A 24,278-nucleotide genomic window follows, 5' to 3' on the forward strand; every position below is an offset into this window, starting at 1 on the left:
CGGGCTGCGCCTCCCCCAGCCCGCTGACCATCACTGATTTACGCTGCCTGTCTGCAGCCCTCTGCTAGGAAACCTCGTGCCACGGATACGCCGGCTGCGATCCCAACAGCCGAGCTGCTTCGTCTGTAGCAACCCAGGCGGGAGAGCTCCCCCCCCCCAAAAAAAAAAAACCCACATACAGGGCTGGGGCTCCGTCCTCCGTCTTCCCGCGCGGCCAAGCTGCCTTACTTGCCCCTCCTCGCTGGGCTCCGTGGGCCGGTAGGGTCGGCAGGATGGGGCCCGGCAGTCAACCCCGTTCGGATTCACGTTTCCCAGGCTCTGCCCTTGCCCTGGACGAGGACGGGGACCTTCGAGGCCGTGCAAAGTGCCGCTTCACCGTCATTCCTGAGCCTGGAGGACACGTCCTCAGCTGCCACCTCGTTGGGGTTTTTGTTTTTTTTTTTTGGGGGGGGGGAGGTGGGTTTGGGTGGCTGCTGCCGGTCAGGAGCCGAACGAACGCGAGCGAGACGGCGTTTGGCCCGCGGCGGCGGGTCTCGGGCTGCCGTAGCTGCCCCGCCATTGCCGCCGCGCTGAGCGGACGGCCCTGAGCCGCGTGGGGTTGCGACGGGCGCATCCCAGAGCGCCGCTTCGTTCTCCGGGGCACCTTTGCCCAGCACCTTTCCCTTTGGGCTTTTTTAATCCCCCCCCCCGCCCAACTCCCGCCTTGATTTAAAAAAAATCAATCAATCAATCAATAAATGAGCTATCGACCCCTGTATTGCGCTGTCCTTGCGCGAGCGGGGACTTGTCGCGGCCCGCTCCTTGAGCGGGGCCGGCGGTGCGGGACCTCCGCGGGGCCGGCGGGCGTTGCTACGGGGCGAACGGCCCCAGACAAGACGGGTCGGGCTGCTATAATCAGTCAGCAAGGCCCTTGTGTTTGCGTGGGATCATTCCTTCAGATCTGAGGAGGGTTGAGTTGTTCAAACAGATGGCAAAGATTATTCGTGTTGCTGGGGTTTCAGCGCGCCGCTCTGTTGCGAGCGTGTTGCCCGATACGACGCACGTGACGAGTTCTTCCCAGCACGACGCTGGGGCGGGCGGGCGGGCGGCGGGGGGGGACGGCCTTGTCTGCCGTGATCGGGTTTCATGGCCTCACCTGTTGAGCTGCTGAACTTTTCAGGGTTGACCATGCATTGGGGGGGACTTATTTGGATGGTGGATCTGCCTCGCTGATCGCATTAGCGCAGCGCGGCGCGGCGTGCGGTGGAACGCTGCGCTCCTTCTTGGCATAAAACTGATGGGAAGAAAAACCCACGGGCTTGACTCCGGGTTTGGGATTATTTTATTTTATTTTTTTATTCTTTTCCCTTTTAAAACGGGCGAGGGCCGAGCTCCGTGGCACGCTGTGCTCTGGATCCCTCGAGGCTCTTTCGGGGAATGCTTAGTTTTTAGGAAGCTCCAGCAAGCCCCAGATGCAGGAGCTGTTAAAATTCTGCCTAAAGGGACGTAGTTGTGAGCTGCGTTTCTGATCTGGCCCGATACTGAGTTCGTTTTGCCGTCACACCAAACTGCTCTGTCTGCTTGAGCCTGAATTCGGTGCTATTAATCCATCCCAAGTAGGAAGGAGTCTAATGATCTTTCAGCGTGCACGTTGACCTCTCGTGGTGGTGTGACTATCGGTGATCAGTGAGTTAAGGGGATAATTAATAGGCCAGGGCCGTGCAGGACAGTTCACGTATGGGCTCAAAGAACAACAAATAGCAGGTCGCGTTATTTCAGCAGTATAATTAGGGGGTCAGGGGGCTATCGGCTGCTACCTGCTGTCACCACGTGGTATGTGAGGAGTGACGGCAGGAGAGGCCTCTCGGTTCATTGGTGAAATGACTAAGTGCCGGGCTCGGTCCTGACTTGCCGTTAATGACTGTATCGGGGCTTGCCCACGCTGTTGCAATTTCAGGTCTTTCAGCAGCTCCCTGTATGTTTTGCTTAATTAGCTTGCTCGAAACACCATGGGCTTTTAGCGTAGCTCAGCTCATCGGACCTTGCCAACAGCAGCCAACAGGCAATGGAGTAAATGGACCTTCTCCTGACTTTCCTAACAAGGCGTCTGACGAGAAAACGTATTGATTATCAGCACGCTCAAAACGAACGTGAGGTTAACTTAGGGCAGTGACTTCACTGGTGAGCTCGCAGTGCCATTAGGGAGCTCCTATGATTATGCTATTGATGATGGCCTGTCCCCTGTCATCTCCTGGTCTCCAGTTGCTCTGGAGGTCGTCACGAGATGCCTAGAGATGAGCCTCAAAGGCCGTGAGCTAGGGTCCGGGCGAGTGGAGGCAGCGAAGGTCTTAGCGGAGTAACGAGTCGGGCAAGCCCTCTGCAGAGCTATCTGTCCTGGAGGTGTGGGGCATCTTTGAGGACTGCAGGGGCTGCTCGGATTTGGTGATGCACGGTAAATCTTAGTTTGCTCATAAACTTTAAGGGCAGCAGATCATCTCTCCTGAAGCCATATTGGGCTTCAAACACTCTTGATGGTGGTCTTGCTCTTGGTAGTAGTTCAGAAGGCAGAGGAGGAAAACGGACTTGGTGGTGGTGATTCTGCATGCGGCACCGTCATGGGGAGTGTTTGGGGTGAGGAACGAGTGGTGTGGGGATGCTGTGAGCTGACTAAACTGTGGTGGCCTTGCAAAACCTTGCCTCCAGGTTCTGTAAGCATGCGTGCTCCTATCTGAGGAGTCCCGCTGGAGGCACTCAGAGAGGCTCCAACTTACGGGGTTGAGGATCTTGATGATACCGATAGGAATAAAAGAGGAAAATACATTTAGAAGTGCTCCGAGCAGAAGACCTCACACTAGTTTCAAGTAAATGTCCAATTCTCAGGTTTTTTGTTTCTTCTGTGGAAATACCTGATCATGGCGGTGCCCTGTTATGTGGTGGCAGGGTAGGGGAGACTGCTGATTAAAGACAAGCAACGAACATCATGTCTCGCTATAGTTCTGCTCAACCCTTTACATCTGCTTTAACCTCCTCAGTGGAGTTCAAAATCTATCTTGTTTTCCCCTCTCCCTGCAGAAAAGGGATAGAGAGGAGGTGGTCTCTACAGAGGGACGGGATGAGTTAGCGCTGGCTTCGAGGGAGTTATATCGCTTTATGACACGAGGATCTGACCTAGACCATATTTTGCAGCCATCCGGTGCTAACCTTGTTCTGTACGTAACTTTGTACAGCGGCGTTAGAGGAGGTCAGACCTGCTACCCCTTGCTCAGAGGAATAGTCCTCACTACTAAGGACAGCCCACTGCCTTCTTGCAGGTCTTGCGCTGGTAAAATTTGTCATTTTTTTGTAATAAAAGCCATAATCCGGCAGTCTGCTCAGCTTGTCCTGAGCAGCGCACTTCTGAAAATCCACCCAAGTGACTAGTTTATTAGAAAAATGATCAGTCATAACCTCTCCTTTGAATTGGCACGGTCTGATCCCTCTGGTGTGAATCCTGGCAGCTTAGTAGTCAGGCCAGAAGCAAGCGAGAATTGTGCATATATATATATATATATATATATATATATTTTTATATGCACATGTATAATATTATAGGGGGATGTATATATTTTATGCATCCCTTGCTGAACGTGAATGTGAGACCAAATCCTGCGTCGCCGCAGCCGCGGTCCTGCGACCAGCGAAACCGAGCACAGCTGGAGTCAAAATACTGATTCTCTCACAAAACGTACTTCTCATGCGTGAAGTTGGCTCTAGCGAAGAGACGTGTCTTCAGTAGCGCGCTGGCGGCCTGGGCAGTAAGCTGCTGCTTTTCAGTAACCGTATCAGTGCCTGAACTTCTGGCTCTATTAAAAGCAGTCGTAAGCCCTGCCTGAGTGGGGGCTGCAGGATCAGGCCCTCTCTACACGTCTGCGTGCCTGAACTGAGGAAATGTTTCGCCAGAAGCACGCGCAGCCTCTTTGGCAAAACCCTTCGCAGGGATAGAGTCTGATAAAGCAGCGAGAAAAATAGCTTTGTGTTAAACCGCTTAGCTTGCAGCTAGCAGCCTGTCTCAAGTATTGAGTATAAGCTTGTCTTGACATATAAGAGCCCGCGAAGCACAGAAGTGCAGCGTGTGAAGGTTTGGAAAGTGCTGAGTTGGTGACTGTGATTAAACACGGAAGAGCCGGGCGGCCTGACGTTATGCTGCCATCAAGTTGCGTTGGTGTTTTTGGTTTTATTGTGATCTTGCAGTAGGGTCTGTGCGGCTGCAGTTAGTGGCGTGAGGCTGCAACGACGGTGGTGACTTGGTGTAGAGGTTTTTTGGTCGCTAGGGGGAGGACGAAACCCCGGAGTTTCGTTAATAAAAACGCTTTGCTGCTGCGCTTAGCTATTAACTCTTTGTCTAAACTCCGGCAAGGCCTGCGGCTTCGGCACGCCTTCAGTGTACTGGCTGTTATTTTAAAGGCTTGGAGTGAAGCGCGGCGGCGCTGGAGTAAATCGCAGGTGCGTCACCGGCCTTGAGTACCGGCGGCGTTTGCGCGCAGGCCGGGACGAAGGCTCCCGGGGGCCTCGCGCAGAGCGGGCTGCCCCTCTGCGGCCAGGGCAAGGGCGGCCGGGGCGCGCTGTCGCCCGGCTAGACCCAACGTGCCTCCTTTTTGGGCGAGGTGGATGGGGACGGGGCGATGAGCAAAGCCTGTCTCCTTCCACCTTCCCCAGCGCTCTGCCGCGAACTCGTTGCAACTTAGCACAAAGCTCATGGCTGCTTTTTTTTTTTTTTCCCCCGCCCTCCCTTAATTTCCCTCCGTATCTGGTCTGGCAGCTGCTGAGCCGTCTGCGCGGCCTTTCGAAAAGCCCAGGGAGTAGTTAGCCGCGGGTGCTGGGCAGCGCGCGAAGGGAGAAGGTCTCGGACGTGCCAAAGCTGAAGCGGAGTCGCGGGTTGGTGTTTCCGGCTGGGTTGTGCTGCAAGCCGGGAGCTCTCGGCGGCGGCTCTCAAGCCCGGCAATTACAGGTTCGCGCTTCGCCCGCCTCCCGCGTGCCCTCGGCCGAGGTGGGTCGGGCTCCCGGGGCGGCGGGCGCACGAGGGGCGTCCCGGCGCCGCCGCGGACACCGGCTCCTTGGCGAGGCTGCCGGGGCTATTAGCTCCCCCAGAGATGATTTCAAGGTCACTCTGCTAAATGTGGTGTAATAATTAATTAAGCTATATATAAACAGCAAGCTCAGGCGGTCCTAAAGGAGATTAAGAGCCTGTGAGTTTTCTCCCTGTGGCCGGGCTCCTTTCCTTCCTCCGGTCCTCCGCGGGTCAGCCCTGCAGTTGTTGCACGCTCAGCCGTCCCGGGAAGGGTTATCAGCTGCGTTAAGCGGCTGCGTGGTTGGGACTGAACTGGAAGTCGACCAGGACAGAGCGGAGCCTGCTCGGGGACGCCTCTGGCTCGCCGGGTTCCCCCATCAGACCCAGTCTTCCTCCGGCTGTGGAAGAAGAAGGGCCGTGTGCGGCGTTCTTGGGTGGGAATCCCCTCCCCTGGGATCAGGCGCCTAGTCCTGGGAATAGCTACCAGGGTTTCGCCTTCAATAACAAGAGTTTCGAGACTCCTGGTGCTGCGAGGTTCAGTACAGTGAGAACTGAGCTGCTTAATTTTTGTTTGCTACAGTGGTGGTGGGAGAATTTCGATGTGGGGTAAAAAACGCAAACCCCATGTGTGCGTGTGGAACGTGGAGATGGAAGAATAAGTTGGGCAGGGTTTCCTGGAGGATCTACAGCAAACTTTGAGTTTGTAATGAGGCACAAAAAGCCAAACAAGTACTTGCCATGTGACTCTTTTGCAGAGTTGTCAGGTTTCTACGGTATCAAAAGCAATGCTTAATTTTAACACTCTCAGATCTATCCAAAACTGGTTAAAGCTCACTCTTTGCAAACTCCAAAAGAAAGAATTTAGGTATCAGGTTTAATTTGAACTCCAAGTTACTTCTAATAGACCTACAGTAACAAGAGAGGAGAAGAATCGGCTGTCAGGTGATACGAGCTGTCAGATGTTGAGGCTGTTGGAGAAGAGAAAAGCGACTTCCAGCACGTCTGTATCAGCCCAGGTTTTGCAGTGCATTCAAGTGCTTGTGGTATCTGCACACATTGCTGGCAAAGTCTGATCCTTAGTTATATACAGTGAAACTCTTGGAGGACCTAACCAACCCCACTGCTGGCTCTGGGGAGCAGTGGGGGAGTGCGCGTCCTCACTGCACAGGCTTGCTCTCCAGTGACTTTATTGCCCTTCCGTGTGCCTCCCCAAGGGGAGCCTGCGTGCAGAAGGCCGAAACGCAGGAGAGGGTGGCGCAGGCTGCTGGGGAGAAGTGCCCTGGGATTGTGGGGCTGCCGGGTGAGAAGTTGTGTGGGGTCACTCAAGTCGAGTTCTTCTGCTCCATCACCCTCTCTAAGACAGAGCTGGCTTGTCTCAATTGCTGAGTGCCAGGATATATCTACATCCAGGAGATGGAAGCAGAGAGAATAGGCTTTGTGCGGGCTCACAATGGAGGCCCCCATCAGTTCAGAGCTGGCGGAGGGGGACGCCGCTGTCTCTTTGGGAACCCAAGGGCGTAGAGATCAAAGGTGCGGGTGAGTCAATTACAATTCACATTTGGTTCATCCATATGTTTGGGTATTTGAAAGGCTTCAATGGTAACTCATTTTATATCTCTTATGCCCATTGATTTGTTAATCTGACACTTGGTTTCATCTGAATAACAATAGCTCTCATTCATGCTCCTCTGTGTTCAGGGAAAAGTCATTTCACTTGGGTTGTGCTCCAAGGCCTCAGCATACAGCCCACTGCGCTCTTTATGTAGAGGGCCTTGAGGGACTACGGGATAATTCGTCCTTGTAGTAGGCTTTGGAAGGAATCTCAGCTCTTGGCAAGGGGGGACTGGGTTGATTTGTGCGCCTTTTTCACAGCATGGCCAGGACCTGGCTAGCGGGATGGATCTGCTCCTGACCGAAACCTTGCACCAGGTCAGATGCTGAAGGTACTTGTCAGGGTTTGGCCCACTTGATTCAGCTCCGTAAGGTTCTTTCTGATTGTCACTGTGGCTCCGGACCCGCTTGTCCCAGCCGCCAAGGTGGGCTATAGCCTGGTGGAGAAGTGGGCAGGGTTGCAAAGAAAGATGACCCACGTAGTCAGGAATGAAAGGCGAGCATGAAGAGCCCTCTTAAATACAGTCTGAGAGTGCTGGACTAGATCAAATCATTGGTATGGCGATGTTAAGTCTCTAATTACATGAATACCTTTTTAATTAGAAGCAGTGCTTTACATCTGTTGTACCTACAGCGGAGCATCTTCACTAGCTGAGTCTGCTCTTTAAAGAGCTCTTGACTGCATTTAGTTGACTGTCTGTGACCAAGTCATGATCCCACGTAATGACTGGGGAGAAGGGGAGTCTGCAGACAAACCTGCTCCTTCATGTTTCCCTAATTGGTGCCTGTCTCCCTCCTTTGCTGGGAATTTCACTCCTTCCCAGGGCTGTTTTTGTTTACTCCTTCTCTATCGTTAGTTTGGGAACCTCGTGGAGCTGGGTACCAGCTTTGGGATAGAGTAGCACTGCTAACCCGTAGCTTTCCTGCATCAATGCGCAGCAGTCCTGGTACACTACTCCTTTCTTCTGGAACTTGATTTTATTTTCTGTTTTTGATGTTTGATATGGGGGGGTGAGAAGGATGGGGAGAGACTAAGGAAGGACATACTGGTATGATAAGAGTTGTTTGGGGGGAAAAAAATCCTAATCTGGGGCAAACATGTCCTCACTCATGAGCCTGATCTGTTTACAGTGGAGCTCCCTTGATATCCAATGCACTGGCTACTCCTTTATGACTGTAAATCACAAATCCATTAATGAACGGGTCGAGACAGCAATCCCATTTGTGTTAAAATGCATTTAGGGATCAGTACTGAGAGGATCAACGGTGTATTAATTTGCTAGACCTTTTGTTCCAGAGGGTGGCAAATATAGTTCATCTTAACGTGGTACATGCTGGCCAAGCCAGTTTCCAGATTACCGCAGGTTTGGCCTGTGCTTGGTGCCAGCCCTGCCTTGCACCCAGAGGTGGCTCCAGCCTTCTTTAGCAAGGAACATCTGCTGGGAAGGAGACAGGAGACCTGGGTACACGAATTGGATAGATGAGCCTGGAGTAAAGTCTAAACCAATTTTAAACTCTTGAACCACTCTGTTGGCTGGTCAGGGTAATGAAAAGTCAGCTGGCAAGGGACGGGGGCCCAAGCCCTCCCGAACGTCTCTGCCTGGATCTTGCACTGAGGCAGAAAATCTTAGTTTTGTGGCAAATCGAAGTCTTTCATGTGAGGTTGTCAAAGCACTTTACAAATGTTAATTCTTGCTGAACCGCAGGAAGCAGGTGAGCACAAAAGCTGGGCCAGGCAAGGGCAGGGTGTGCTCACCAGGTTGGTCCCTTCCCACGTAGCAGGAAGTCTTCTGGCAGCTTGTTCATCACCGCAAGTCCCGGCCACCACTCGAGTAAATTGTGCTCTGTCCGTTAAAGCGAGCATCCCGTTATCTTTAAAACTGGAGAAACCCCAGTGCGAAAGAGTTAGACATCTGCTTTGGATGTTGCCGAAGAGCCAGTTGGAGCCATACAGTTGGGGTTTGGCAGAAACCTGCCACCATCATTAGGCCTGTGCTAGCAACATGCATGCATATATAGCTCTGAGCAAAAAGGACATTAAAAAGTTGTTACTTTTTTGGAGGGTGATGCTGAAAATGGGAAGCTAGCCACTTTCCGAGCTGCCATTCAAAGGACTCTGCTGTTCAGGAGATGGCACTTGCTTACCTTTGGCCAAGTATTCCTTTAGGGGCAGAAGATGGGTTTCTGGAGATCATGCATGGTTTTTTAAAGCCGTTATTAGACCTCCAGCTCTAACAAGTATATACCTGTATCTATCTGAGGCTCCCTGGCCTTCCCACTGGCAGCTGCCGTGCTGCGGAGGGGCTGAGCTGGTTCTGCACGTGGCCGCAGATCGGCTCCTGCTTGGCAGTCAAGTGGAAGATGCTCCCAGGGCTCTCTGTGCCTGGGAGAAAGTGCCGAGGCATTAAAAAAAAAAAAAAAAAAGGAATTTTTCTGCAGATGAAAACCTCGCTCCCTGGTGTATCCAACGAGGGAGGAGATGAGCTCCCCTCCCTCCTTCGTTATCTCACAGCGAAGGAGAAGAGCAGGAGCGGGGCTCTCGGGTGGCCACCGCAGCACCAGACCTTTGTGGGGCTCCTACCGTTGCATGATAGTTTAATACCCTGTCCCCAGCGGCGGGTCTGCTCCTCCGGTGGGGGAAAGGAGGGGGTTGCTTTCACTGGGAATTACAGAGCCCAATTGTGAGAGGAAGAGGAGGGGGAAGGGAGGAAGGTCTGGGCCGGTGAAGGATGGCTTGGCCTCGGCTCAATGCAGCCCCCAACGCTTGAAACGCTGGGGCCGGGGGAGGCAGGAATCTCCCGCTGGAGCCGGGAACAAAAGCGATTCAGCTCGACAGGAACTCGGTGTCAAGCGCTGGCGTCTCCAGCAAAGCGCCGCGCACCCGGCGGCCCGCGCGCCTTTGTGCCTGCCCGCTCGCCCCGCGCGGCATCTTCCTGGCCCCGCGGCGTCCTCCTCGCCCGGCCGGCCGCCAGAGGGGAGAGGAGACCCCGCTGCAGCGCGGCTCTGCGCGCCTGAGCCCGCGGGGCTGGTCGCGAGCCGAAGCGCTCGAGGTGGGGCGACTTTCTGCCCGGGGCTTATCGGGAAGCGTTTTTCTAATCGCGGCCGTAAAGCCCCGGCGTGGGAAGGTTGGGCTCGATTAGGAGAAATGCGTGTCAGGGTGGCGAGGAAAGCCCTCCCTGTGCAAACGCTAGGCCGCTCGCGCGGGTGCCTAACAAAAGGCCGCCTTATCTGGGTGACTTGTTACCTGTCCGTACAGGCACACAGATTAGGGCGTTAATTTATGTGCTCGGGGAGAACACAAAAGACCTCTCAGCGGGGCGATGATTTATGAACGCGGCACCAGAGGAACCAGGGTCCTGCCCGTATCTGGCTGGCTCTGTTTTGTTTGGCGGCTGTTGACTTGGGCAACATCTAGGTAGGGGTTGGCTCTTTGGTGCGTGGGGATTTTTTTTTTTTTCCTCTCCATCTAGCAAAATTAGTGCAGGTGAAGCGTAGTGTCGTGGCCGCTCTGGTGCCTGAGGCGAGAGGGACAACGTGGGAAGCGGGGAAGGGGCGCAGGAGAGCTGTGCCGGGAAGCTGAAGGCATCACGGGAGCAGCTTGTTCTCTCCTGCTGGGGGAATTAACCCCAGGACGGAGCCAGCCAGCACGTCCCATGGGTCGTCCCATGCCGCAGTGCAAGCGTGGCCCATGGGTCGCCGCTCCTGCAAGGCAGGCACAGCCGCGGTAGGCGAGAGAGCAGCTCGCTTTGCGTGCCCCCTCAGTCGGCAGCCTCTCCTAGCAGCTTCTGGTGGTTAGAGAGGAGTAACGGAGTCGTCGCTGGTGCACCTCTACTTAGCCGGAAAGTTGATTTACAAGTATGTGGTGTAACAACACCGCATGCGCATAATCCTTGCGGGCTGCCACCCTAGAACAGAGCCAGGCAGGGGCTGCTTCACTTGAAACAAACTTATTTTCTAGGAAACGTCTGGCTAATGCAACATGACTAAACAAATGCTGCTCTGGTGCTTTGTCACCGTATGGGTGGAAGCATAAAGTGATGTCTCTCCTCTGCATTTGATGCACAGGACATGTCCACTGGGTCCAAAACGAGGTGCAGTCTTCTCACTGGGAGCTGTGCCACCAGTATACCACATAAAAATGCTGAACTATCTGCAGGGACCCTCCAGGGGTCCTGTAAAAGGCCTTGAACAGCTGGGACTTTAGGGATGAGGCAGCTGGGATAAACTCCCACAGGTTTCCTGGATTAGAAATATCTCCTAATGTCCTAGTGGGAGGTGTGAGACACCAAGCTTGCTGGATCTGCTCAGTTCTCCAGACAGGAGGTAGGAGGGGCTCCCCGTGCCGCGTGCAGTGGGTAAATTGGAGGGTCCAGCCCCCTGACGTGTCCCTCTGGGAGGGCCCTGTGACATGCCCGGGGTGGGGAAGGGGGCTGGTTCTGCTGCATGAGGAGGGACAGGCAGAGGCAGAGCCCCATGAGCTCTGCTCTCATGGGAGAGGTCAGGGGCTTGGATTAGCGGCCATGTTACTTGGTTCACATGTCCAAGCTGTGTGCCGCTTCTTGAAGTATTTGGTGCTTCAGGGCCACCAGCTAGAAGCCAGCAGGTTGTAGCCAGTCTGCAATGATGCTTGCAGAGCTGCTATCTGCACTCCTAAACACTTGCTACAGCTTCCCCCAGTACCCAAATCCCTGTGTCCATGGGGGTCCTTTCTGGACAGTTAACTATCTAAACCCTATAGGAGATTGATTGATCACTTTGCAGCAAGGAGGCACTTTCCTAAGGAATATGAGCAGAAGAGATCTCCAAAAGACAGATGAGTGGTGGGCTAGTGGGTTTCCAACATCTCCAAATTAAGGGAGCGAGTCAGTGAATGTGGGAGCAGTTTGGGGCTAAGGGCTCTGCTCTCTGCTTCGTTTGTGTGTGTGCTGCTGAAGGATGAACACTACCAGGACCCATGGCAGGATGCTGCCCAATGGTCCCCTCTCGGCATTAAGCTGAGCCTTGGTGGCAGCCCTGCCTTCTGCTGGGCTCCTCACTGGTGTGTGCGAGAGGTTGCCCCATGAAGAGACATAGTCCTTCCTACCCACAGCCTCCATAACCCGAGATCTTTTGGGATAACTCAGACCATCTCCCGACAGCTGTTATTTCCACTGCGGTCTCTGAGGAAGAGTGTGGAAGAGCTGTGATTACATGCCAAGGCTGCATCTTTTGGACGGGGGGTTCAGCTTTATGCAAACTCTGTCTGGGTCGGTCTATCATGAGGGAGAAAGGAACGGGCAAGAGGGAGGAGTCTCTGCTGGAAGTCTGCAGTGTGGGTGTTGCCCGTGCCCCTCCAAGGTGCTGGTACTGCTTGAACAAGGCTGACTTGATACAGCCATGCTGCATGGCCTCTTACTGCAGTGGGGCTGCAGCGACCTCAACTGAAGTGTGAAGTCCCTTACTGCTGCCCGAGGGGTCCCAGGCAACGCACCCTGCCTTTGCAGAGTGCTGTGAGGGTACCAGCCCGACACAGCGACTTTCCTCTTTGAGTTAGGGTACTCCCATGGCGCAGCAGTATAAAATAGCCCAGAGCTGAAGCCAACTCCCCCCCCCTTCCGCCCGCCCCAAGATCAGAGGGGTCTAGGGACAGCTGAACCCAAGTGACAGAAGTACTGGCCCTTTGTCCTCCCCTGCAGTGGCCACTTCCATCACCTTCACTTGCCAGTGCTGGGGTTTGGATTTCCCACCAGCCCTGACCTGCTGATCTGTTTTTAAACCGCTTCCAAGCTAGGTTTCCTTTGCTTAAGCTGAGCTAGCAAAAGCCTGCAATAGCCCCACTTTGGTTTTTGGCTTTTTTTCCTGTTACTGCAGTTTAGCTGATAACTCAAGACCTTGACTCTCTTCCTCTGCCATTTTTGGATGGAGATACATCTGTGGTGTGGAAGTAATGTAACATTCAAGAAGTCACGTCCCTGCTGCTAAGGGGATGCTGTCTTTGCACTAGACCACAAGAGCAGAGCTCCTTGTTTCTGTGAATGCATAACGCCTAAGTAGATCTACCAAATCTTTGCTTAGCCGAAGCTTAGAAACGTAATGTTAACTCAGGGCTATACATTTTTGAGGGAAGAGAAATGGCTGATCCTCCTGGTTATGACAGTATAAGAGCCAGAAGCTAGGCAGAGGCAGTCCTGAGAATTTATCTTTCCCCCTAAGTGAGCTGTGAGCTCTCGATCTTTGCAGATGCCTAATATTCTCCCCCCGCCCCTTTTCAGACTGTCATCCATTTAATTTACCAAGAAAATGTTTCTACTGCTTTGCAATAAACTCTTAGACACCACGATGGTGATCCTGTCTTGTCCCAGACCTGTGCCAGTGTAACTCCTACGTCCAGTGGACTTCTATCCGTAGAAGAACTGAGCAGAACTGAGCTAGCTGTGCTCTGGGGTGAAAAGCTTTTTGGTGGAAGTGGTGAGGGCCAATTTTGGTGTCCTTGAGATGCCAGAAGAGAGAGAAGGCGATTATACTGGTGCAGTTGGGGCACGAGCGCAGGGATGAATTGTTAAACACTTCAACAGGATGGATTAAGAGGCAACATCAGGCAGGAGTAAGACATACAGCTCAGCTGAGACAGTTGTGCCAGTGGATCTGCTAGGAAAAGTCTTTCGTCCTAGTTTGCTAGTTAGCTCAGTCATGTTTCCTGCTGGGTTGAGGGTTTTTTCCCCCCAAATTACGAGTTTCACAGAATTGCCCCCTCCCCACTCTTCCTTTAAACAAAAGCTGTTTTTATTTATTTATTTACTTACTTACTTGGAAATGGAGACAGGTCAGAGTAATCTCACACGACCTGGTAGTGCCCAGCGATATTCTAAAGAACTCATCCATAAACAGCAATTAGCTTTTAATCGAAGCATGGCTCCCGGCCACCCCTCGGGCCCGCGGGGAACAGGGACTCGGGCTCTTTGTTGCCTGCCAGGGACCGGGAGGGGGATCTCGCAGGGCATGAAAGGAAGCAGGGGCTGGCCGAAAGGAGTAAGATGCTCATTTCGGCCCCACCCCCTTACTGCCCCCAAAAGCTCTTACTTTCAGAGCAAAGCACTATTGAAGCGTTAGGACAATAGAGACCAAATCCTTCTGGGGGAAGGGAGGTGCTGGTCGTTGCATCTTTTGTTACTTTTACTTCTTTACTCGATTATGGCCCCCCTCCCCGCCCCCGCCAAAAATCCACATAGATGCTCGCTGGATGATAATGCAATCACTTTCTGGGGACCTTGCTAATAGGATTATAATTATTACTGGCGATGAACTGAAGTGAATAGAATATTTACCACTTCATCTAAAATTATTGTAAATCCCTCCAAAGCAGCCCTTTGATATGTAAAGCGCTGCCCCCCTTCTCCCCTCCCCGAGTGAAGATCATTATGTAGTGGAAGTTCAGAGCTTTTAAGTAGGACGGGGGACAGAAAGAGGCTTCGGTGTTTACATAAAGAGGAGGGCCTATATAATGAACTGGCGGAGTTGATGAACCTCTCGCCTGGCTCCGGCAGAGCCAGTTTTAACTTCTCAGGCTGTTGTTGGGGGAGGAAGGGAGGAAATAATTGGGATTTTCCCCCCACCCCGAGCCAGAGGAAAGCCCCACGTCTCTGCAGCGTGTGTTCGGTCGGTGCACAAGAGCCACCTGATGACAGTGGCACTGTTTGGGATTTGCTCCGTAGGGCTGGAATAGCTTCTGTGTGAGGAGACCTCAGCCTAGCAAAAAGCCATCTTGGGGGCAGATGCAGTAGTCTGCAAAATGTGAGCGGGGCTGGAGATAGTGGGCAGAGATGGGCCGATTGGTGTCTCCTGGTGCAAGAACGGGGCTGCTGCGTGAAGCTGGGAGCTGGTGCACAACACACAAGCAGAGGAATTAGAGCAGGGCATGCATGCAGAAAGCTTACTTGGGTTCAAGAGGAGCCTGGACGAAGGGTAGGAAGAGAGATCGGTCGAGGGTTACTAGACAGACAAATTGCATCAGGCCCAGGAAAGTCCCTGAGCTGAATTTAGTTGAAGCCTGGGAGAGTGGAGGGGGAGTGGGGAGTACTGCTTGCCAGCTTCTTGCTCTGCCCAGGTCCTCTTATGACCAGGATCAGAGACAGGGATCTGGGCTAGAAGAAGGCTCAGCCTGACCCAGGAGCAACTCTGGCCCCTGCCCCAGTGCGAGTACCTGATCTAGAGACAGCTGTGAGCAGTGACTCCAGCCAGCAAAAGGGTTCTCTGTTTATTTTTTTAAAGTTACATATATTTCACGTTGGGAGAAGTCTGCAAAACACAGCTCTGAATCGACTGCCACCAGAGCTTGTTCTTGCCAAACTTGAAGTAGCTGGTTAGCTGGCCACCAGGCAGAAGGGAGGAAGGGTTGCTGCCTGCAGTTGCGTTCTTAGGAGCATCTGCAAATAGAGTATGTATGTTTCTCCCGAGCTTTTCAGGCTGATCCCCAACCCTTTGAGACTTTCCTCACAGAGGTTCCCAACAAAAGCTTCCAGATCTGCAGCGAGAAGGTGCACCACTCTATCCAGGTGCTTCCAGACCTCAAAGAATGGCTTTGTGACTTTGCTTCTACCATGTCTTCGGAGCGACAGCTGCATGTCTTACCCACCAATTGCAAAGGCGACTTTGTGAAGTTGTGTTTCTGCTTTCAAGTGCTTCAAGTGTTTCTGCTGCTATAAGTTATTCCCTGCCCTATAGGCCATAGTTATACAATGCGCCATATACGGCACTTAGTTATACTAAGCTGCAGCCCTACAAGGGATAACATGTCATTATCTTGGTTACGAGTCTGCGCTTCTAATTATGCCACTCAAAGCTACGAGGTGGGGGAGGTATTTGGGAGGGAAGTGTTTTTTTGGCTTGCATTTGGGTCAGCCCTGAAAGCAATGTGGCTCAGTGCCTTGGCACGCGGTGGGCGGGAGCGGGTGTCTGGAGGAAACCTTTGCGGCAGAGACTGGTTCTGCACATAAAAGTGATTCGCGTTCCTAGGACGGAATGAACTGCTGGAGAAAGCTGCTGGTGGCACCTGATTCAGTGGCCGTAAACTTTTCTCCCTTCCTGTCTCTTGCCGGCCCTGGAGGCAGGCAGTGTTTCCAACTGTGTCGTTTCTCGATGCCTCCTGGCAGAACAAGCCAAATGTTCCCACGCGTGACTTTGGGAGTGTCTTGCTGAGGCCTCCTTTTGCCCTGTTGAGCTGTTGTTTTTGGGAAGCTCGTTTTTACCAGTGTCACCTCCTTTCCTCCCACCTCGTCCAGCCAACGCTGATGTCCCCTTCATGGCAGGAAGCTGTGGACGGATTGCCTCCCCGAGAAAGGGGAAGGTGGATGCGTAGCTGAGGTCTGCTTAGATACTGGCCTTTGATCAACCTTGTTTCCTTGGAAGGACCTGGCTTTCACCTCTTACTGGGGGTTGTCCCAGCCCTTGCCATTGGAGCGAAGAAGAAAGGCAGGAAGCAAGAGTTTTAACCTGCCCACGTGCTTCATTTTTGGGGCCTGTCTGTACTTGGGTTCTCGTTTGGCGGCTTTCAGTCCAGGAGTGGTGGAGTTTGGAGCTGTCGTGCTGCTGGGCTGGCCACAGGGCATCGTGCTGGGCGAATGAGAGGTTGGTGTCATGGAGGCAACAGCCGTTGTTTGTGCATGGCCCAGGTCCTGCAGCCTGTGGTCACATCCAGCTCAGTCCCGATCAGGAGCTCAGACAGCTACTAACGCTGTAAGTCTTCTCTTGTGACCATGCACAGCCCTGGTGGTGTGCTTAGGTGGTTGAACGTGAGCCTGAGATGCTGATTGGGTCTTCTCAGCTCTGTTATTGCACCTGGGCAAGCTGCCTCCCTTCCCTTCGCCTGCAAAGAGGGGAAGATCAGACTTCCTATGCTGGCTTGCTGGGGCAGTGCTTAGGTCTGATCTTGCCGAATGCAGTGGTTTTGGGGGATGCGTAAAGTCTTTCAAAAAAGCTAACAACAGCAGTGCGTCGTACCCTACTCGGGACACTGTTCTGCATTGATTTGCCTGGGCGGTTTGGCGCAAGCCAGATTTGCGTGCGTGGATTGGGTCTTAGCAGGGAGGCAGCGCAAGGCGAAAGGACCATCTGCCAGTGCTCTGAATCTCCCCTCACTCCCCAGCCTTTGATGAGATTTTTCATCCACTTCAAAGGAATTCAGAGCCCCCAGCTGAGGACAGAGCCCCGTTCCCACAGGGCACTGGCACGGCGTGGGGCTGTGCCTCCCACGGAAACTTGGGTGCCGGCTCTTCAGCTGCATCAAAGCCCCGGAGCAGCTTTGTGATGGAGAGCCTTCACACGCTATTATCCTCTCCCTCCTTCCCTCCCCTAATCCCCAAACCCCCCAACAGGTGAAGGGGAGCTGGCAGAGCTCCTGGGGCAGGGAGAGAGGAGGGTGAGAAGAAGGTGACTTTCAGGCCCAATTATTTTTCCCCTTTTCCCTCCTCCCTTATCTCCCCCTTGCTCACCCCTGAAGTTCATTAATTCCCATCATCTGTTTTGTGTAAATGTCATGGCAAGTGTTTGACGGGGCTGGATAGAGTTACACCCGTTTCAAAAAGGCCGAGGCTGGTTCACAGCCGTTCCGTTTTATTGTTGTATAATTTGCCAACCCAAACAATGGGTTCCCACTTGAGACAAAGGCACACATGTTGCCCTCACTGCCGGGTAATAAAAAGAGGAGAGGCCATGGTGCTACTGTACAGGTCCTTGGTGCGACGTCAAGAGACAAGAGCAGCCCAAGTGGTAAGAAAAATCTGAGGTTTAAAATAATAAACCTGCGTGTTCTCCTACCCCAAGACAGGAATCTGGTATTGCCCTCCTCTCTCTCCATTTCTTCCTCCTCCTTCATCTTTCTTCTGCCCCCATCCAGATCTGCTGCCACAAGAAAGCAGAATCAAAGCCAAGTGGTAATTTCAAAGCCCGTTGACCTTGATGCTGATGGCAGACTCCGTGATGTAATTAAAACGCTTTATTACTTTAACATTCTTTCCCGGGACTTGTCAGAGTCTTGCTTTAAAATAGTATTTCTGGGATTTGAACATTTTATTATCAAGCTGGAAGGAAGAGCAGCCATTAAAATGTCCAACTTCTGAGCGGCTGGCTAAACCGTGCGGTATTTCTAAGAGAGACCTCCTTCTGCCGGTGGGTGGTGGGAAGGACTGGGACTCCTTTCCTTTCGGTGACTTTAAAGTCTTTTGCAAAATTTGCCATGGATTTTAAAGGCCTTTGTAGTAATCTGACTTGTTTCAGCTTTTGGCTTCTTGTAACAAATATGAAGGATTTTTGCTAGCTAGTGATAATGGAGATAACAGTGCATAATTTAAGCTCTGTAAAGCCAGTTTAAAGCTGGTAGTAAATTCCAGTGAATGTGGTCTGGGTACAGTGATACCCTGCAGGAGGGAGATGGGGGCGGAAGCCCTTCAAAATCCTCTCTAAGACCCCCGCATCCCAGTAAAGCTGGGAATAGGCTTGTCCTTCCGTTGTTGAGCACGTTTGGACTGGTGCAATGGGCCAGCCCCACGTTAAGGAGCGCCGGATGGGGTTAGAGCGGATTGAGCATGGCGGCTTCTGTTTGACTCCAGGCTTTTCTGCCTGATGCCGCTGTGTTGAACTAGCGGCGGGGGCTGGCATCCTGCAAGGTGCTGAGTGCTATCAGCTCCCATGGAAATGAGTGTGAATTCTGGAGGTGCTTTGCACCAGGAACCGTCTGCTTGTAGCCAGCATGGCAGCCAAGCAGATGATGCTGAGCTCTTGAGGGGAGCTGGCGCAGACCCTGCCTGCAGAAAAGATGCTTCAAATGGGGCTCTAATACAGTATTTTCAAGACAAAAGGTGGTATAAAGCTATTGTCTTAGACTGTGTTTTTGCTTCCCAGACCTTATTCCTTTCAGAGCTCTCGCTTGCTATCAGGCGCCGTTACAAGGCTGCAAGGCGGTGTTTTTAATCTGGCCCTTGGCTGCTTTGATAGCCGCTGTAAATTTTTCCTGCTTGTTGTCAGCAACATGCTGTCTCGGAGACTGGGAACACCTGGTTATCGCCCCGGCAGGGTGGATGAAGCGGACGGCAAGGCTGCTTGGTGCCAGTGATGGAGATACCACCCCCCCGCTCCCAATAGGCACCCTTTTCTCGGTGCCTCCAGCTCTTTCAAGACCACTAGAATTAGCTCACTTGGTCTAAACGTATTTGTTTAGCTTCTTTCATTTCTGTTCACCTTCTCACCATAAGCTTTCAGTCTAGTCTGTGTGGTTTGTTAGACTGCCTGTTGTTAGGATTTGAGGGTACTTTCCCCAGGAACTACCAGGTCTCCAAATACCAGTTTAATGGAAGGAGAGTGTTTCTTGCCCTCCTGAAACACCAGTCAGGAATTTGGGTAGAAAATGGCCCAAAACCGGTTGGATGCTCTGAATGCGCACTGCTGTGCAGAAAGGCAACTGGTTCTGGATTGCAGGCCTGAACTTGGCGTGAATGTGGCCAAAGTCCAAAATGGCTTGGCTTGCTTTTTCCCCCTTTCCTGTATCTTCCTTGCTCCTAGGAAGCAGCTGGGGGTGAAGTCTAGAAAACCTGCGCAAAAGCCCCTTCTCAGAGTATCTGAGCTGCAGCAGGGAGCACGGTAAAACCAGCAAGAGAACCGAGCTTCGCATCTGGCCTGTTAGGCTGTGAAGAGGTTGATGGACACTTAGATGTTTCATCCTACCAATCACGACACTTCTCTTGTTTGCAAAATACCCCATACGCAACTACCCCTACCTCCTCCTTCTCCCTCTAGGAGCAAAGTTTTGTCATCCTTGCGGAGGAAACGGAGGCAGCTCATGTGCGATGGCCGGAGGGCGAATCCAGCCTCTGGCTAGCTGGCTTCTGCTCCTGGTCCCTTTCAGGGTAGCGCAAAGGATATATTCAGTAAGAAATCCTCCCCAGGAAGGACAATTCTTAATCCGCCTTGGCGCTCCGACTCCAGCACCCAAGCCGGCCCCGTCCCCGCGGGAGGGGTTGCTGTCCCCAGAGGGGACGGCTCCAGGAGCAGGAGCCACTGGAGCGCCTGGTGCCTGGGCTTTCCCTCGGTCGCAGTTCGCAGCCTGACGGTCACCTCAGGGCTGGGCAGACGGCCGGGGGCGGCCGAGTCTGCAGCCGCCCTGGGATGAGTCAGCACCGCGGTAGAGGCTTTAGGCACCTTAAATCCCCTGTTGGATTTAGCCCAGTGGGTGACTGGTGTTTTTGAATAACAGGAAGCAAGGGAGGTTGCGTGGAGGGAACGAAAGTTCTTCCCAGGCATCCCTGGAGATAAAACGGTCACAACTGCCGTGCTTCGCGCAAAGGGGGTTTTGCCACGGGGTTACAGGTGTGTTTCCCGGTTGGCCTCTTGGCAGGGAGATCCATCAGGGCTTTGGTATCAGATGTGACTCACTGGGCTACGTGGGCAGCCGATGCCCAGGAATCTCCCCTGGGGTAGGGCGCGTGCACCGCAGGAGAGCGGGCGGATACATGTCCTTGCCCTCAGCCGTCCTCCCGTCGGGTTCCCGGTTGGGTTACCCCACAGGTCCCACCATGCTCCAGTTGCATGGCTAGTGAGCCGGCCTGTCGTACAGGTCTGTTGTACCTGCCGACTAGTTACAAGCGAGTAACAGATCGCCAGTTTGTAAAGCCCCCCTCGCCCCCCCGCCTCCCGGCCCCAACAATAGCCCCTCTCCATATTCTTTATTGCAAAGTGTCAGCAGATTAGCTGCGAGTCCCTTTGTGCAGACAAAAGCTGCCACAAAGGGCATTAGGCTGCACGATTGGATTACCGTGTGGCCACCTGTCATTCTGACTTTGTAAATTTATCTTGCGCCGGGTCCGTTTTTCGCATTAGAGAAGTTGATGATTAAAAAAACAAAAAAAAAAACCCTCCCGGTGCCCCTCCAAGCAGCAGCCTGGTGAGGTTCGTTTTAGCATCCCTTCTTATTCCAGCACAGGGCTGGGGATTAGGGCTGTTTGCATAAAGAGACCCTTTATTACATTAGTCTAAGTGGTTAATAGGTAAAGTAGGCCAATCCATCTTTAGGCTAAGCCTATCACTTCGCCTACGAAGGATGCAGGCTTCACTGAGGAAATATTCATTAAAGAAAAAGCTTTTCCTCTGTCTCTCTTGACATGTTAATAGCTCAGAGTTAGGGGCTCTGCTCTCTGCCTGGGGAAAATTCATAGCTATGCTCACACAGCAACTCCCTCATCATGCTGAGACTCGTCTCCGGGCACTTTCGGGGGCAGTTCCCCGCCGACGTAAGGCTGTGGCTCCACTGGGGTCAGCAGAGCTGCGCTGAGCTCCACCAGCACTTTGCCCACCGAGCTCAGCGGTGAATGAGGGATGCTGGAGTCTGCTGGTGTCTGCTGGTGTTCGTCGTCTTGGCTTTTCCTCTTTGACGCTCCTAAAACAGGTGCCTTAACCCTTCCCCGAGCAGGGAGAGCAGGAGAGCAGTTCAAAGGATGGGTAAAGGCAGTGCTTCAGTGCTGGGACTCTCTGCTGTGGGATGTTCTCAAGGCCAAGTGTACTCTTGGGCTTGAAAAGATTAGACACTTCATAGTCAATATTAAGTATGATGATTTGGATGCAACTGCTGGCTTCAGAGGTCTTTGAATTCCAGATTGCCAGAAGGCAGAGGGATAACAAGATGATGGATTGCTTGCCAAGTTTTTCATACTATCTTTATTTTCCACCTCAGTATCCACTGCAGCCCTCTGTTGTGTCTCCATCTAGCCCCTGTCCTGACTGGTATGTCTGCTTTCATATGAAGGCTCAGCTGAATTCTCCGTTTCCCACAGGCTAATTCCCCTCCTGATCTCCCTTTCTACACCTATACTGCCAACAGTGGTGGAGGTACCTCTGCAGTTCTTATCTTGCACCAAACAGAGGGCAGAAGCTGCCTAGGTCTCCAAAGTATCTGTGAAACCTCCACAGAACTAAAGGACGCCGTAGCTGTCAGGAGGTGCCCCAGTGCTGAACTGTGGAGAGCATTAGTGGCTCTGTCCACCTGCCACTGGGCTGTGATTCACGTGGGTTTCTGCTGAACCTCTCTCCGTTCACCCGAGGGGGTTACTTCCTGCCAGCACACTGTGCCTACAGCTGCTCTGGCCATTTTGGCTCCTTTTCCCCCTGCTCTGCCATGTCTGTGGTTTACTGCAGCTTTTGCTCTCTTGGAGCCTCAGGAGCAGATGCTTTCAGAGCAGGGTCTGGTCCTGCTTCCATTAACACTTATGTCTGGGGTGTTGCATTGGAGTTGTAGTGCTGTATGTGGATCAGTTTGCCCTTTTCTAGTTGTGGTTTGGATGGGAATAAACTGTTCTCAGTGGCATCTTTACCTGTGTCGACCAGCAAACTTACCAGTTATTCCTGTCCCTGAGGCTCTGCTGTCTCCAGCTGCCAGCATGGCAGATGAAGCCTCTGTGGGAGATTATGGAAACTACGGGAAAGATTCTCGCTGTGCATAGGCCTGTGCAATGAAATTTGCTTTCCTGGATGTGATGTTGTCAGCAATTCAAGCCATATCTGTGGACTGCAGTATTTGGCTTCATTTTCCGTTGTCTAGCTTTTACGCAGCCGCTTTTTAAACAAGGCAGTGTCTGAGATGATCTTGAGGGTCTTAGTCTTAGGTTGTGCCTGGCATCTGTCTAGGTGCAATGAAGGAAGGAGAGTGTTGGAGCAAGGGTCTGGAGGGCAAGTTTTGATTGATTTGGTTCTTGTTCTTGGGTTGGAGACCCCATTTTTATCCCTACTAATTTTAGTCTCTGCTGACCAAGGCAGTCTGCCTTGGTCAGCAGAGAAGTTCCTAGTTACAAAAACCCATCTGCAAAGCCCTGAGGATGGTGCAGCAGAGAGAGCTTGGCACAGCCTTGCTCCTTTTAGGGTGCTGTGCAAATATATCAGATTGGGGGTCTAAACCTGCGCAGAACTGAGTACCCTCAGCTCATATCAGAAACCAGACAGGTTGGATGTACTCAGCAACAAGTCAAGAGCATAGGTTCAGGTGTTGACTGGTCCATGAAGGTGCTGAGGTCAGGCTGGTGGATCTTCATTCAAAAAGGTGGACAAAGAGGTGCTCCTTGTTTTTTTTCCGCTTCTAGGGAGTGGACTGGTGCACTCACCTATGTTCGTTGAAATGCTAATTAAGAGCCACTGTTTCCCAAACCAGATCCACTGACTCAGCACCTCCACCCCAGCAATTTCCTCTTGCATTTCACATGGCTCAGTGGCCCAGCCCAACTCAGTGTCTCTCTTCTGCAAGGAGGAAAAAAATAAGTCTTGCGTCATTCCCTGGAGACTAATAAATACTAGCTTTAGTAGCCCTGGAGGAGAAGTCGGTCTCAAGGTCTGGGGACCCATACAGAGGGTGACCTGACAGACTGACTGCCATGAAGGGCTTCAGTATGACTGTCTGCCAGGCCTGCCATGCCGAGCACATCTTGGAAAGCAGTCTCCTCTCTAGGCAGGTCCCAAGCCATTAAGGACTTCATGGGTGGAAACTGATCTCTTAAATCAAGCTGGAAACCAGTCTGTGGCCAGCGCAGGATGTAGAACTCAGATTTAATGTGGCCATAAAAAGAGACACCACTTAATGAGTAGTCTGTCAAAATCCACATCAGCTCACGTTAGATTTAAGAGTTATTCTCTGAGCGTTATTGACTGGCTCTGTTCTGTGCTGCCATTAGGGGTTTGCAGAGGTAGCCAGAGAGGCAAAAGATTAATCAGAGTTTTATTTTGGTTAGTGTTTTTGGCACAGGCTGGCTTCTGACTTCCAGAAGGTCACCTCTCCCGTGTATCTGGTAGACCATTTTATCTTACATTGTGCTTAACTGCAGGCCCGACCTTGAAACTATGGCTGGAGGGTTACCCCTCCTGGAGGTTTCTACAAGCTAATACCCCCATCGCCCACGGTCGGGTAGTCCCGTCGATGGGCTGCTCTGCCGTCTCTCCCAGAGACTCGCACAGATTTGCCATGGGGGCCATCTTGCATGGTGGGCTGGCACAGAAGGGGCTTTCTCAGCAACAGTTCATCTCATCTGCGATGCAGAGGCTAGAGGCGTTGGGACTCGAGCGCACCTTGCCAGTACAGTAAGGTCAATGCCAGGAGGCAATGGAGTAAAATACCCTTATAGCAGGTGCATAAAAAAGCTTCTGACCAAATTGCATAGGCACGCTGTGATTTTTGATTCAATCAGGCCATTCGTTCCTGGTTTTGCTGTTATTTGGCCTCAGATTAGATGGGTCAGGTTTTTTCCCTTTGGCTTCTTCATTGGGGCAACCATTGGATTTAATACGAGTCATTGATGGCTTTTTGCGTTGCAAAGGGCCTGCTGTGAGCAGTGCTGCAGAAGCATAAAAACACAGTAAGGGAAGAGATTGGCCTCTGGGAACGAATAGCTTCTCTGTGTGCAGTATAGTACGTCCGAGGTAAATGCTATTTAAAACTTGAAGATCACACACTAGTTGGTCATTTCTCTGTGCTGTTTTGAAAACTTAATCACATTTTATAGCTTTAATTTTGCGGCAGACTCCCCTCTCGTCTCTTTTTAACTGTCTTGCAGCCCAGAGCAAATGAGTCCCGTTGGGTTATAAAGGGAAAGAATTGCCAAATGGTCTAAAATATTTAGGCCTGCTTAGTGAGTGTTAG

General features: G+C 52.3%; 1 protein-coding gene across 1 annotated transcript in view; it reads left to right on the forward strand.

The window, feature by feature from the left end:
* The window catches only part of HS3ST3B1 (heparan sulfate-glucosamine 3-sulfotransferase 3B1), a 34,040-nt gene that overhangs the window by 4,452 nt on the left and 5,310 nt on the right, over positions 1 to 24,278 (forward strand). The window lies entirely within an intron of this gene.

This window comes from Struthio camelus, chromosome 19 (genome assembly GCF_040807025.1).
Source record: "Struthio camelus isolate bStrCam1 chromosome 19, bStrCam1.hap1, whole genome shotgun sequence".
NCBI lineage: Eukaryota > Metazoa > Chordata > Aves > Struthioniformes > Struthionidae > Struthio > Struthio camelus.